The sequence below is a fragment of the Microtus oregoni genome, unplaced genomic scaffold, assembly GCF_018167655.1.
Source record: "Microtus oregoni isolate MIOR12 unplaced genomic scaffold, Mior012 000173F_ref0000288, whole genome shotgun sequence".
NCBI lineage: Eukaryota > Metazoa > Chordata > Mammalia > Rodentia > Cricetidae > Microtus > Microtus oregoni.
This window is the reverse complement of record NW_024544829.1, coordinates 547,901-563,102: the sequence shown is the minus strand read 5'-3', so window position 1 is coordinate 563,102 and position 15,202 is coordinate 547,901.

Below are 15,202 nucleotides of genomic sequence, written 5' to 3'. Positions count from 1 at the left end.
GAACCTTGAATGTACCTAAAATTACTGAAAGAATTTGTTACTCCAGCCTTGGGTGATTAAGCACCAGACACCTTATACTTAATTTTTAATGGTGTTGATGACTATAGACTCGTGGGCATCACTTCTCTGCCTTCTGGCTAAGAGGAGCAGAGGATCTTGGTGAAAGGGAGCAGCAAGGACGCACCGGTTACTCTTGCAGAACTTCTAAAAAGGAGGCTGTGTGGAATGATGAAAAAGCTCCTGACAGCCCAGCATGGTGGGGCAGGCTGGTAATCTCAAAAATGCAGAGGCTGAGGCAGGAAGGGGCTAGACAGAGACTATCTCAAACAACTAACGAAAATACAGTCTCAAAGCGCTTTCATTCCATTTACATTAGCTCTCAGCTAAGTAAACACAAAATAAGAGGACATTTTCTCTGGAGAAACTGGGCACCTATAGTAGTAATGGAAAATGGCCGATTTCAAAGCAGTCAAAAGGATTCTGACAGTGTGCTAACACATATGTGTTCCTTCAGAGCTGTTCATGGACGTTTTTTAAAAATCCACTCAAGGTTTTGCGGATGGTTTAATCATAGAATTTCTGACATATTTATAGGTGCTTGAGCCAGAAGCCACGCAAGACCGTTCATCATTTCTCCAGAGAAAGATTAGAGCAACAAGAAGCTGCTGATTTGTACCCCACGTCTATCACTAATAGAAATCCAAACAGAAGATGATATATTGCTGGCTTATGAGTAAATATAGACTTGCTTGAATAAAGTTGTGATGATGCATTTATTTTAGAACCCCATGTTTCAATTTTTTAAATTTCCCCTAGAAAAGCTATATTTCTATCTGATTGGGCCCTATAAAAAAGAACTGCTTTTCTGACACCTGATTCTTAAATTTATTTATACTGTCCTTATGCTTAACATGAGCAAGTTGCATCTTCTGTAAGAGTTCGAGCAATTGGCTATAATTAATGCCAAGTAAGAATTTTTAGATCTCCAAGCTGTGTGCCTTCCTCAAGGAAAGAAATTTTAAAATCATGACTGACAAGTAGGTGATGTTTCAAGCAATGCTTCTCATATGAATCATTAGTTAACTAAGATGCATAATTCCTGAACCTCACCAATGCCTAAACTCTACCTCGTGGATTCTAAATCACAGGGCCGAACCAACTAGCCCCACTGAAGAAGGAAAGACCAAGACAGCGGCCTAGAGACAAACAGCAGTGATCCGCAGCCCTGGAGCCCAGATTTCAACTGCTCTTTCACACTGGAGAAATCTGGGCTCAGAGAAATGACGGAAGAATAGAAAAGCACACGATGTGCCAGGAACATCTTCTACCAGGAAAGCAACAAAAGAAAGTGTCCAAGCTTAGCAGCTGTGTGGAGAAAGGTCTCAGGGGCCAGTCCAAAGATTCTAGCCAGCTAAAGTTCAGAAAATTTGAACACCAAAAGAATACTAACTTCTGTAGATTGAAATAGACTAGATATGAAAGGTAACGCCACGTGTTAGAACATAGATTAATACAAATGGGTTAAGTTATAAGAGCTAGTTAGGAACAAGCCTAAGCTATAAGCTGGGCTGTCATAATTAATACAAAGTCTTTGTGTCATTGTTTGGGATCTGGCTGGTAGGATAGAAAAAAAAGCTTGTTGCAGATATGTTCATGAATTTATAAGGCTTTCCAACTAGTGGTGATGCTTGCACAACTCAGTAAAAGTGTAAAAAAAAAACTAGTAAATTCTAGGTGACTTTGGGGAGGTTTTCTTTTTCAATAACAGGGCTCAAACCTAGATCCTCAGACAAGCCCTCTACAACTGAGTTACATCCCCAGCCCCTGGGTTTTTGAGATAGTGTTCCCCTAGATAGCCCAGGTTAGCCTGGAACTCACAACCTGCCTGTTTTTACCTCCTGAATTACAGGTGCGTGATGTTAGATTTACCACCTTAAAATGGTGATTTCGATGGCATGTAAATTATGTCTTTTTTTTAATAATCGCCTTTGGAGAATGCTAAGGAATCCACTCACTATTTTGAGAAATAGTGAAAGGTAAAAATGAAACATTTGCCACGTAAGAACTGTTCATCAGATTAACCAAATGGTTTGCTAGGGAACTACCTTTAGATAGAAGTATTCTTGCTAATACACGAAGAAGGCTTTGATAAAATCACCATTTTGTAACCACCAGATTAATAACAGATCTTGGCAACAATAGTCAATGGCTGCTAAGCAAATGGATTCCCCGATGTATGACTCATGACGGACACACACAGTGTCACTTGCTTTAACTACCAATTTACAGGAAACACAGGGGACAAAGAAAGACATCAGTGAAGCTAGGGAGTGCAGCGCACACCTTTAACCCCAGCACTTGGGAGGAAGAGGCAGGCGGATCTCGGTGAGTTCAAGGCCAGTCTGGTCTAGAACGAGTTCCAGGACAGCCAGGACTGTTACACAGAGAAACCCTGTCTCAAAAAACAAAACAAGAAAGGAAGAAAGGTTCTAGGCCAGCCTGGTCTACAAGAGCTAGTGCCAGGACAGACTCCAAAGCCACAGAGAAACCCTGTCTCGAAAAACTAAAAAAAAAAAAAAAAAAAAAAAAAAAGAAAGGGAGGGAGGGAGGGAAGGAAGGAGGGAAGAAGGAAGGAAGGAAGGAAGGAAGGAAGGAAGGAAGGAAGGAAGGAAGGAAGGAAGGAAAAGCCAGCTATGTGACCAACAACATGTTATTATTGAGAAAGTCTAGAAATGAAGTTGTCTGCTTTCTTCTACGAATAAATTCTAAAGAAACGATTGGAGGGGAAAACCAATAAGATAACCAGCACTGGATAGAGGCAGGAGGATTGAGGATTAGGAGTTCAAGGTTATCCTAGGCTATATAGATCAGCCTGGACTACTTAAATCCCTATCTCCAAAACAAAGAAGCAAAATAAAAGTTGGAAAGGTCTTAAAAGACGTCTACTAGTTACAATACATGAATTTGCATCTCTTCTTGGTTTTGAGACTACATCTTGCTACGCAACCCAGGCTGGCGTGGAACCGCTAGCCATCTTCCTGCCTTGACCTTCTAAGGGCTGAGATGACAGGCATGTGTCACCATAGCCAGCCTTTTCATTTCAATATTGATTCAAAGAAACAAATGAGAAAACTGATGAGAGAATTGGAAAAATAAGGTGATATACAGCTGCTAGAAACAAGTTATGAACTCATTTAGGGATGATGATAATGATGACATCAGTATACCTGAAAACTAGTCCTTATCGTTGAGAGGTACAAGATCAAAATGTTTTCCGGTGAAATAATACACTATCAGAGGAGCCTTCAAAAGACACGGGGTGGTTACGAACGAGACAAAGACTGAGGGTGAAGTCAGTGGCTGGGCGACATCAATGAAATCGGGGCACAAGCAGACTGAAGCTGGATGTCAGACAGAAAACGGTTTCGTATCTTATTTTTCCTCGTCTATATAGCTGAAATTTTCTTCCTTTCTTTTGAGACAGTGTTGGCTACCATGTAGTCTTGGCTGACCTGGAATTCACTGTGTGGCTCTGACTGTCCTCAAATTCATGGCAAGCCCCCTGCCTCGGCCTCGGATGTGCTGAGATTACAGGTGTGAGCTGCCATACCCGGCTGGAAATTTTCCCTAGCGAGTTTAAGCCCTGTATGCATGTGTATACAGAGGAAGGGGCTAGCGGCCAGTGGCAGTGCATCCTTGAAGTAGGCGAAACAGTGCATATATAATGGCTTCCTTTCTCACTTTTCTATGGGCCATGTGAACATTGCCCGTTTCCAAAATGAACATGACAATCAATCAAGCACACAGCTCAGAAGGAGAATGCTTGCCTAGCGCGCGTGAAGCCCTGGGCTCAATCTCCAGCCCAGAAAGGACAAGAAGGAGAAAGGGGAAACAGTAATGTTCCCCAAATTTGTAAAGGATCACTTTGGTAAAGAGGAGGAAGCCTGGAGCCCATATCCCAGGAACTCTAAGCAAAGAGTCCATCTGAGCTGGAGCCCCAGCTTCCTAATTTGTTTTATTTTGGCTCTTTTGTTGAGACAGGGTCTCATTAGAAATTCTGATCTTGCCAGGCAGTGGTGGCTGCGACAGCTGCTACACACGCCTTTAATCCCAGCGTGCAAGAGGCAGAGGCTGGAGGATCTCTGTGAGTTCAAGGCCAGCCTGGTTTACAAAGTGAGTTCCAGGACAGCCAGGGATTTACAGAGAAAGAGAAGCCCCATCTCGAAAAAACAAAACAAAACAAAACAAACAAACAAAAAAAAACCTGATCCAGCCTGGTATGTATGATAGTGGATGCCTTTAATCCCAGTACTTGGGAGGCAGAGGCAAGAAGAGCTCTATGAGATTGAGACCAGCCTGGTCTACAAAGCTAGTTCCAGGCCAGTCAAGGCTACATAGTAGTCACATACAGAAACCCTGTGTTTAAAAAAAAGAAAAAGAAAGAAGGAAAAGAAAAGAAATTCACATTTGGAGCACATGGGAGTCGAAGCAGAGGGATGAGAGGTTCAAGGTCATCTTTGGCTATACCGTAGGTTCAAAGCCCTTCCTCCTTCCTTCCTTCCTTCTTTCTTTTCTCTTTTTTTTCTTTTTTTTTTGTTTGCTTTTTGAGACAGGCTTTCTATGTGTAGCCCTGGCTGTCCTGGAACTTGCTCTGTAGACCAGGCTGGCCTCAAACCTACAGATCCACCTGCTTCTGCCTCCCAGCTGCTGGGATTAAAGGTGCGCACCACCACCTCCTGGCACACATTTGTTGCTCTTTCAGAGGACCCAAGTTCTATCCCCAGTACCCACATGGGGGCTCACAACCATCTATGGCTCCAGATCCAGGGGATCTGATGCCTTCTCCTGACTTCCTTGGGCACCAGGCATGCAAGTAGTATACATATATACATGCAGGCAAAACACTCCTACACAAAAAATAGAACATATGTTTGTATGTATGTGTGTAATGAATGTATACATATACAAAATATGTATGTATATATATATATATATATATATATATATATATATATGCCAAGCGCTCTCAGAGGCTTCACTTACTTTGGCTTTAAGGTAAAGCATAGCATCGTCGCAGAGTACACATCGTACATCAATTTGCTAATGTTCCTTTAGAGCCTGTGCTCTTGTGTCTTCTCTAAGAAATCTTTCACAGGATCGTACGTATTGGCTCCCATTGTTTCTCCTAGTAAACTTACATTTTTAAATTTTATTTCATGTGCATTGGTGTGTCGCCCGCATGTATGCCTGTGTGAGTATGTCAGAAGTCCCGGAACTGGAGTTGCAGACAGTTGGGAGCTGCCATGTGGGTGCCAGGAACTGAACCCAGGTTCTTTGAAACACAGCCAGTGCTCTTAACCACTAGGCCATCTCTCCAGCCCCTAAATTTATATTTTGAAGTCAGACATAATGGTACCTATCTGTAATCCTAGCACTTAGAAAGCCACGGCAAGAGAATGGCAGAGAAATCAAGGCCAGCCTGGGCTACATAGCAAGACCCTGTCTCAAAAAGCAAAAGGCAAAGCAAAGAAATAAAGAAACTTTTTAAGTCCTTAAAATATCTTATATTGGGTCAATAAGATGGCTCGTCAGGTTAAGGCCTTTTCCACCAAGCCTGACAACCTGAATTCAGTCCCAGACCCCATGCGGTAGAAGGAAAGAACCAACTTCCTCAAGTTGCCCTGTGGCCACCAACATGCCGCATATGACATGGCATGCATGATAGTGCATGCATGCACACATGCAATAAATGAATAAATGAGGTAGAAATATAAAGAAAACTACCTTAAATCTATTTTTGTGTATGGTATAAAATAAGGATTCCACTTCAGTTCTTTCTAGGTATAAAATCAATTCTATAAAAATCACTAAACGGATCCTTTCCCTATTGGTTTATAGCACCCACTGTGTCACATAGTTTTTGTTGTTGTTGGAGTTGCGTGTTTGTGTTCTGAGGAGTGAACCTTGAGCCTTGTGTAAACCAAGGGGGGATTCTACCATGTCCTCAGTTCTGTAATTCATCATCTGCACGTGAGAATGAGCCTGCACTCACTCTTCTGACAGAATAACCTGCTCATGTATTCCTACATGAAAACCATCTGGTCAGGACGACTATATCGTTATTATGCCTTTATTCTGTTTCATCAGGTCCCTCGCCACCTCAATCTCTCTGTCATTTTTCAGGATTATCTTGGATCATCTTACAATTTCTATGTAAAACTTAAAAATAGCTCACCAAGGACCTGAGGAGACAGCACTGGTTGGCTTTTCCAGAAGACCTGGGTTCAATTCCCAGCACCTGCGTGGAGACTCACACCCAACCACCCGTACTCTAGTTCCAGGGTGATATTACTCCGTCTACTGGCTTCTATCAGAACTGCATGCCCCTGGTGCACACATAAAAACAGAAACAAACTAAACTACCTCATCAAATTTTACAGTACATCCGAATGGTTTCTAAAAGCTTGTATTTTGGTTTGGCTTGGTATGGTTTAATTTGGTTTGTTGAGACAGACAGGGTCTTGCTATTTTCGTCCCGAATTTTGCCCAGGCTGTCATCAAATTCATGATCCTCCTGCCTCATCCTCTCAAGTGCTAGAACTGCCAGCTTGCAGCAGGATACCAGACTTTCTAAGACTATTTTCTCTGCTCCACAGCCTCTTTACTGACATCCCCAAGGGCAAACACCTGATCTTTGTTATTCCTTTTGCCCAGGGTTGTAGCATCCCTAACACCAAAACAATGATCAAAAGTAACACAGCAAGATAGGCTTTTAGTGCAAAATGCCTGGTGCTTAATCACCTAAAGCTTAATTACCAAATGCTCTCAGTGATCTGAGGTGCCCTCAAGGCCCTGATGTACTTTCACTGATGATGCAGGTTTTAATTATAGTATCCTCTCTGCTCACTGGGATTACAGGTGTACACCACCACCCTTGACTTTGATGGGTTTTTTTTTTTTTTTTACTACGTTGAATTTATAGACCACTTAGATGGAACTTTTACATTTCCCGAGCCATGCGTGGTGGTGCATGCCTGTAATCCCAGCACTGAGAATGTGGAGGCAGGAGGATCATCGTAAGCTCCATAGCAACTTTGAAGACAGCCTGGGTTCTATGAGACCATGTCTCAAAAATCAAGAAGGAACACACTCGAACTGCTGACTTAGTTTTTCCATTACCTAGCTGTTCTTTTCTTTAATATACGCTTCATAAGAACTGGGGCTGGGCAAGTGGAGAAAGTTGAGTGCTGGGTGCGGTTTCCATGGTTTTCAAGCAGATGCCTCCAAAAGATCAACACACTCACACACACCTTGGACTCTTTCTACTCTTCATTTGGGCCTTTGTTCCCAGGGATTGGAAGCTCAACTAAATCACCTTCATGAGAAAAATAAGCCTTCAGGAAATAGGCTTGAATTGTCTTTAGGATCTTTGTGTTGTAAATAGCCTGCAGGCGAGAAAGAGAAGCAAGGTATGCCTTAATTCTTTTTTTTTTTTTTTTGTATTTTATTTTATGTGCGTGGGTGTTTCGCCTGCTGTTATGTCTTTGCACCATGTGTGCATCGAGAGCTCAGGGAGGCCAGAAGAGGGTGTCTGATTGAATGGAAATGCAGTTACTGTTAGTTAAAAGCTCCCGCGTGGGCGTTAGGTAGTGACCCTGGGTCCTCTTAATCAGTGAGCCCTTTCTCTAGCGCCAGCATTCTGCTTTTATTCAATTCGGTCTGAATTTATTCCCCAGTGTATTTCTCCCTTTCCTTCATAATAAGGGAATTTTAATTAGACATAGGGCGTTAGCTAAATTATACACTTCCTGGTCCCCTTTGCCACTAGCTGTCACCACATTAATATAGTAGAGGAGGGAGGGCGGGAGCGCCGCTGTATTCTGTATTATAAAGGAACATTTGTACTCAATATTATAAAAAGGAATCTGCATATACATGTTATTAATAACTTAGAAAGTATCCGCTGTTCATTGTTGCCTTGTTTCGCATTATCTCCCCCCCACCTCCCCCAACCCAGATGTTGATATCGGGAGAAGCTAAGTGGACTCAGCCTTTCAAGTACCTGAGCTCAGACATCCACAGGGCGAGGGAAGAGCACACAGGCTGATAACAAGAGAAGCGTGGTCAGCACAAGTCTCCGAAGTGTGGTTCAATGCCTAACCAGAGGGCCAAGACTGAGGTCTGCAGAGATTCACTGACTGCCTCTGCCTCCCCTCCCCCTATAGCCCACGGCTGGCTGATGATGGAAGGCAGGGGTTGTTTCGGTTTTTTGTTTTGTCTTGTCTTAAGTGTGTTGCTCTGCTGCCTTCTCAAAGCTTCTGAATAAAGCACAACTTCAAGATTTGGTTCCTGTCTCCACTCGTTGGCCTGCGGGGGTGAGAGGCAATGGGAACGCAGCCGCTCAGCTTACCAGACGACTGTGTTCTTACCAACAGAACTGGGGAAGATAGGTTAAGTGCCTCTTCAGGGCTCTTTAAAACATGATGTCTGCGCTCTCGTGGGCTCTGCGCCATTGTCTGATGGCCTGGACATGGCAGCAGCCTGACAGTGCTACTTGGGGGATGCAGATAAGAAGCACGTGTCGAGTTTGGCATGGATGCCTGCCAACCCTGCACCTTCTGCCACCATGGGATTACTTTGTGGGATGGAAATACAGTTAAATAGTATTAAATGTCTGTGTTTTGAGGGCTCTTTGAAAAAAAAAAAAGAACTAAGCCTTACCTTTCATCTTCTTATTCTGAACAGTTAGATCATATGTTCTCAGTGCTTTCTGGTTGTGGGATATTTGGACGCTGGGTGAAGGTGTGTTGCTGTGATTGAGGTAAGGAAAAGCTGAAGGGCCAATAGCTAGGGCAGGAGGTAGAGGTGGGATTTCCAGGGAGAGAGTGGAAGTAAGAGGAAAAATCTAGGCACACGGGAAGAAGTCAGGAGACAAGGAGAGGAAACAGGAAGTGCAAGATGGAAGAGAAGTAACGCCACATGTCAAGACATAGATAAATAGAAATGGGTTAACTTAAGTTATTTTAGGAATAAGCCTAATCTACAGGCCAAGCTTTCATAATTAATAAGAAGTCTCTGTGTCATTATTTGGGAGCTGAATGGCAGGACAGAAAAAGACTCATTACACTTTCTTTTCTCTAAAATACACAGGTAAAACCAACTTCCTTCTCAGTACCTCTACCTGGATCACTCAAACTTTGACGGATTGTTTTGTTGCTGTCGAGCATTAAACATTTCAGAAGTTTTTCCCGTTTTAATTAACTGTGGTGTGTGTGTATGTGTGTGTGTGTTGGGTGTATGTATGTAAGAGGGGGAGACAGAAAAAGAAAGAGGGAGAGACAGAGAGAGAGAGACGCATGCACACCATAGCACACATGAGGAAGTCCAGAGGACAGCTTGCTTGCATTGAACTCTGTCAGGCTTAGCGGCAAGAACCTTTACCTGATGAACTATTTCACAGACCTTTGAGTCTCTTTCTTTTAACGTCATTATTTAGACGTGTTTTAAAATGTCCCTACGAAGTCGGATGTTGGATTTGCGTCAGTAGTTACAGGGACTGAAGAATCTGGAACAGAAGTATAGCTTTAACCCAGAGGTTAGAGGCCATCCAGGGCACTGTAAAGAGATCCTGTGGGGGGGAGAAAAGAGAGAACAGTGCAGGGGAAGGTGGAGGGGGGGGGGGAGAAAAGGAAGAGAGCCCAGCAAGGGAGGCCAAGATTGTTTGCATATCATTCATACCAAATATGATTTATCTCTTTGAACCAGAGGTTGTACTTGGCACAAGCCACCTGTAGTGAAAGACTAGTTTTTTAAAAAATCCATCCAGGAGTAGTAGCACAGGCCTTTAATCCTAGAGCTCAGGAGGCAGGCAGACAGAGCTCTGTGAGTTTGAGGCCAGCCTGGACTACAGAGCAAGTTCCAGGCCATCCAGGAACACATAGTGATACCTTGTATGGTGGTCTGAATAAGAACGGCCCCTACGGGGTCATCAGGAGTGGAGCTGTTTGAAAGGATTAGAAGGAGTAGGAGATGTGAACTTGTTGGAGAAGTGGGTCACTGGGGGGTAGGTTTTGAGATTCTAAAAGTACTTGAGAGGCAGAGGAAGGTGGATCTCTGTGACTTAGATGCCAGCCTGGTCTACAGAGTGCGCTGTTCCAGGACAGCCAAGGTTACAAAGAAACCCTGTCTTGAAAAACAAAACAAAAAGCCCATGTCAGGCCCAATCTCTCTCTCTCTCTCTCCCTCCCTCTCCCTCTCCCTCTCCCTCTCCCTCTCCCTCTCCCTCTCCCTCTCCCTTGCCCTACCTAAGAATCTGGATGTAGCTTGTAGCTCTGAGCTACTTCTCCAGCACCATGTCTGCCCGCATGCCACCATGCTTCCTGCCATGATGATAATGGACTACACCTCTGAAACTGCAAGCCAGCCCCCAAATAAATTCTTTCTTTTAAAAGAGTTGCCATGGTCATGGTGTCTCTTCACAGCAAAAGAACACTGACTAAGACAGAAGTTGGGACCAGGGAGAAGGGTATTGCTGTGACAGGCCTGACCACACTGTTTGTTGGTGGAACGTGAACACTGAGACTTTGTATTAGGAACGCAGTTGAATGCATTCAGTGCTGCTTAATGGGTCATCCTAGCAGGCGTGTGGAAGACAGTGGTGTTGAGAGCAATGCAGATTAAGAGGACCCAGCTCAAGAGGTTTCAGAGGGGAAGAGTATTAGTTAAGTGACTTAGAGACCATTCTTGTGATATTCTGGCAGAAAATGTGGCTGCTGTTTGTCCTCGTCCGAAAACTCTGCCTGAGGATAAACTAATATCATTGGCAGGAGAGATTTTAAGACAGGCTAGTGTTGGCTGGGTCACATAGTTACTAGTGGTCACTCTCACGCAGGTCTACAATGAAAAGGAGCAAGCTGGACAAAAAAAAACCTCAAAATGTACAGTTTGAGGAGAAAAGGAGCACCAGGAAGTGTAGTGGAGCTAAGCCCAGTGCCTGAGGATAAAAAGCATTTAATGAAAATCCTGATGCTAGACGGAATAAAGGGAATGGTGACATCAGGGCAAGACCCCATTCACCTAAGAAAATCCCTTTTATTATATTAGATTATATTCCCTTTAAGTCTTAGTGAAAAGGAATTTAAGGAAAGTTTAAGCAGTGAAGGAAGGCATCAGAACCAGAAAGTGAAGTATGTGACGATATAACCGAACTAGAGGGCCATGTTCCAGCCCCAGCAGGCAGCAGAACTTGGAGGGTTTAGCCTTGTGGTTCTGGCTTTAGAGTCAAGACAAGAAGAAAAGGGCTATGGAATCTTCCCCAGCAACTAAGGGAAGTCACTGAGGTCATGTGTGTGTCAGGGCTGTCCCTGCATGAAGCCCAGAAAGGCCACTGCATGAAGCTGTGAAGGTGAAGCCTGGATTGCCTTGGAGACCCCCAAGATGGTGGAGATGCCAGCGCTGTGGGACACCTGCCCAGGAGAGCTGCTAACGGGGAGTGGAACCAGCCCAAGAGAAAGAAGTGTATCGCAATCAACAAGGCTGGAAGGAGGTGGAGATCTGAAGAGCTCTTTGACATCAGACAAAGCAATGCAGAGTTTGGGGTTTGCACAAAAAAACAAAAGCCAAAACAAAACAAAACAAAACCCCAATCTACTATACACTATTTGTATAAACTAGAATAAAAACAAGACATTAGAAAAAATATCATTTAAGGTAATTTTAAAAATATTTATCTCATTTTGTCTCTTGTCTGAATGTGTTTATGTACACTACATGTGTGTCTGGTGCCTGCGGAGGTCAAAATAAGTGGCAGATTCCCTAGAAATGGAGGGATGGGTGCTTTTGAGCTACCATGTGCATGCTGGGAACTGAACCTGGGTCCCCTACAAGAACAAAAAGTGCTCTGAATTGCTGAGCCATCTCTCCAGACTCAAGATAAATTATTTTTTGACCAGAATACAAATCTGTTTTTTTTCTTATTTGCTTTTCATTAGTTTAAGTCCTTGAGAGGTACTATTTTTATAAAGTTCTGCATGTATGCCTTCAGGCAAGAAGAGGACACCAGATCTGACAGGTTGTGAGCCACCATGTGTTTGCTGGGAATTGAACCCAGGGCCTCTGGAAAAAACAGCCAATGCTCTTAACCTCTGAGCCATCTCCCCAGCCCTTTATAAAGTATTTTTAATGATTCATTTATTTTTTTATGTACATTGTTGTTTTACCTGCATGTATGTCTGTGTGGGAGTGTCAGATTCCCTGGAACTGGAGCTACAGACAGTTCTAAGTCGCCATGTGGGTGCTGGGAATTGAACCCAGGTCCTCTGGAAGAGCAGCCAGTGCTCTTAACTGCTGATCTGTCTGTCCAGCCCTGAGAGGTGATATTTTCAAATGACATTAAAAAAAATAGGCTGCAATCTTACTATTCAAGATAGTGGCATAAAATGTTCATCAAATGCTAGAAAACAGGCCAGGCGGCACATGAATACCACTCAAAGGAATCGGAGTTTGAAATCAGTGGGGAGATACTGTGATACCTCGTCTCAGAAAAAAAAAGTTTTAAAACACATTCCCTTTTATCTTGTCAAGTTCTGCTAACAAGGAATCCACTGGCGGGCACACTACAGAAGCTACACAGGTGACAGCATGCCTTTGCAGCGTGTGCACAGCATAGCATAATATTTAACTAACTTACATAACGGCCCTTCACTTAACAACTTTGGCCCAATCAGGTCTTGAAAATTAAACCAGGTTTTAAAGAAAGACTCCTCCATCCTTGCACCTGATATAGTCAATACATAGATGCTAAAATAAAGCCCAGCATGTAAAGCCAGGCGTGATGGTACATACCTTTCATCCGAGAAGCAGAGGCAAGTGGATGATGGATCTCTGTGAGTGGGAGTTAGCCTGGTCTTACATGTACATAGTGTTCTAGGACAGCTAAAGGCTACACATAGCAGGTCAAAAAAAAAAAAGGCTAAAATAAGTGATAATTTAATATTACACTTTAAGGCAAAAAAAAGTCACTAATTACAAGACATAAGAATTCTCAGTCAGAGAGTATCATATGGAAAAAATTTGGATGGTGCCCTGTCTTGAATGAACCACAAATGTTTTCTGCTTATTTATTTCTCTTAGCATCCAGACATTAAGCAAAAGAAATAAACACCCCCAAATTGAGAACAAAACAGGAAGAAGCAGCTGGCAGAACTGTGGAAAGTTTTGTAATTCTGGCAAAGGTGAGGCAAGCCAAGGACACAGCAGGAGCCTGACAGAGCAAAATTAAAATTCCAATGAAGTCTGAATTGTACATACAAGACTCCTAGGTGCCTGGCAATGGAGCGGGTTTTCGATAGTACCACCATGTTAGGGGGAATTTCACATGAAAATCAACACAGAGAGAGAGAGAGAGAGGGAGAGAGAGAGCAGTCCACGATTTGGTCTGCCCAGGCCCTTGGAGATTTTACTGGGAGATAACTGGCTGGGTAGAAAAACAAGGATTAAGAAGGGAGCAGAGCCTGTGCTCTGGAGCAGATCGCCACACACTTGGATGCTCACACAGTCCTGGGCCACTGTAAAGGGGCCTCTTGGAACACAGAGGGTCCAGTCTGGGCCTGAGGGTGGGTGTGTCCTTGTAGCCAGCTCCCACAGAGAGGCCCCAGGTAGCTGCTGCTCTGAGCAGCAAGGGGTTCTGGGATCCTGCAGAGTTTGGCTTCTCTCCCACCCCACCAAGCATGGAGTCTTGTCACTGATGACTCACACACACTTACCTGCCAGCAGCTGCTGCTACAGAGATAATGGAGGCCTGGAAAGAACCAGAACCCCTTCCCTCATGTGGCCTGGGGCTACTTAGCTGCCTCGCCTGTGCCACAGAGACCCAGGAATGTTGGGCCAGCACAAGGAGTCCACCACTCTTGTGATGAATACTGTGCCTAGGGCCAAGCCTGGAGGAGCTGCAGCCTTCTGAGGCAGAGGGGAGATGATGATGAAAGAGAGGAGGGATGCAGAGAACACAGAGCTGGCGCCAGCATAGATAGGGGCACTTATTGTTCCAAAGCTCAGAGCAGGAATGGTAGTTTACAAAGAAGAGCGCCCTGAGCTTCAGAAGGTGGTATCTCCAGAATGAAAGACTTGACATTCCAGGGAGACCTGACTGCCTACACGCAGCTGCATTTGCTAACAATTTTTTTATTACAAGGAAAACCATCCTGTAAGGCAGCAGAAAAAGCTGCTTCTGGGGGACCTGCCTTGCCAATGTGCTTCTGTCCTGGAAATGTAATGCCTAAATGCATGTTGCAGGTATCTGGGGGGGGGGGGGGGGGGGGGGTGAAACCAGCATTAGGTAAAGTCATCAGGGTAGGGCTCTCATAAGAAGAGTTAGGATGGCTTCAGCTGACGCCTGTTTATGTCTCATCCTGCGAGGCTCTCTACCATAGGATTGTACAGCAAATAGGCCCTTACCAGATGCTAGCTAGCTTCATGGTCTTGAACTTCCCAACTTCTAGAACTAGGAGCCAAACAACCTTTTGCTCTTTGTAAATTATCTACTTTCTGGTGTTTCATTATAAGAAAAGAAGACAGATTAAGACGACCCAAAAAGGCAATTTCTAGTGACTGGCTTTTTCCCCCCATGTGGGTCCTGTTCTGTTTTGTGTATCTTGTGCTTTGTTGTTGACAACCGGATGTTTTAGAGATATTGGAGCAAATCTGGATGCTGACTCTCCCCTACCTCCCACGGCCCGCTGTTTGGTCATTTGACTGGCTTAGTTCAGTGAGTCTGAGATTCCTGCACAGGACAGAGCCCTTTGATGTCTTCCTCAGAGGCTACAACCCTGGACACACATCACAGCCTCCAGAAGCACCCGCATTACAGCTAGGTTCTCTCTGACTCATCTAGCTTGCCCTACCGGAAATGGTATCACCCCCAGCCAGTGGTTTCACCCCCAGCCGGTGGGCTCACCCCCAGCCGGTGGGCTCCACCAATTTGTAGCTGATTGCTCTATTTTTGATACATCACGAAGCATAAATGCCACAATCCGAGCAGTCTCCTTTTCAGGGACAGCACTATTGACCAACTTTGAAGCTTGCTCCTATGCCAGGAGAGTTCTTTGCTGTCTCTCCTATATTATCTCTTTTAACCTTCTATAAGGTATATCATTCCACTACGAACACCGTGGAGCTCCTGGCCCTCTTTTAACTGCTCACTGCC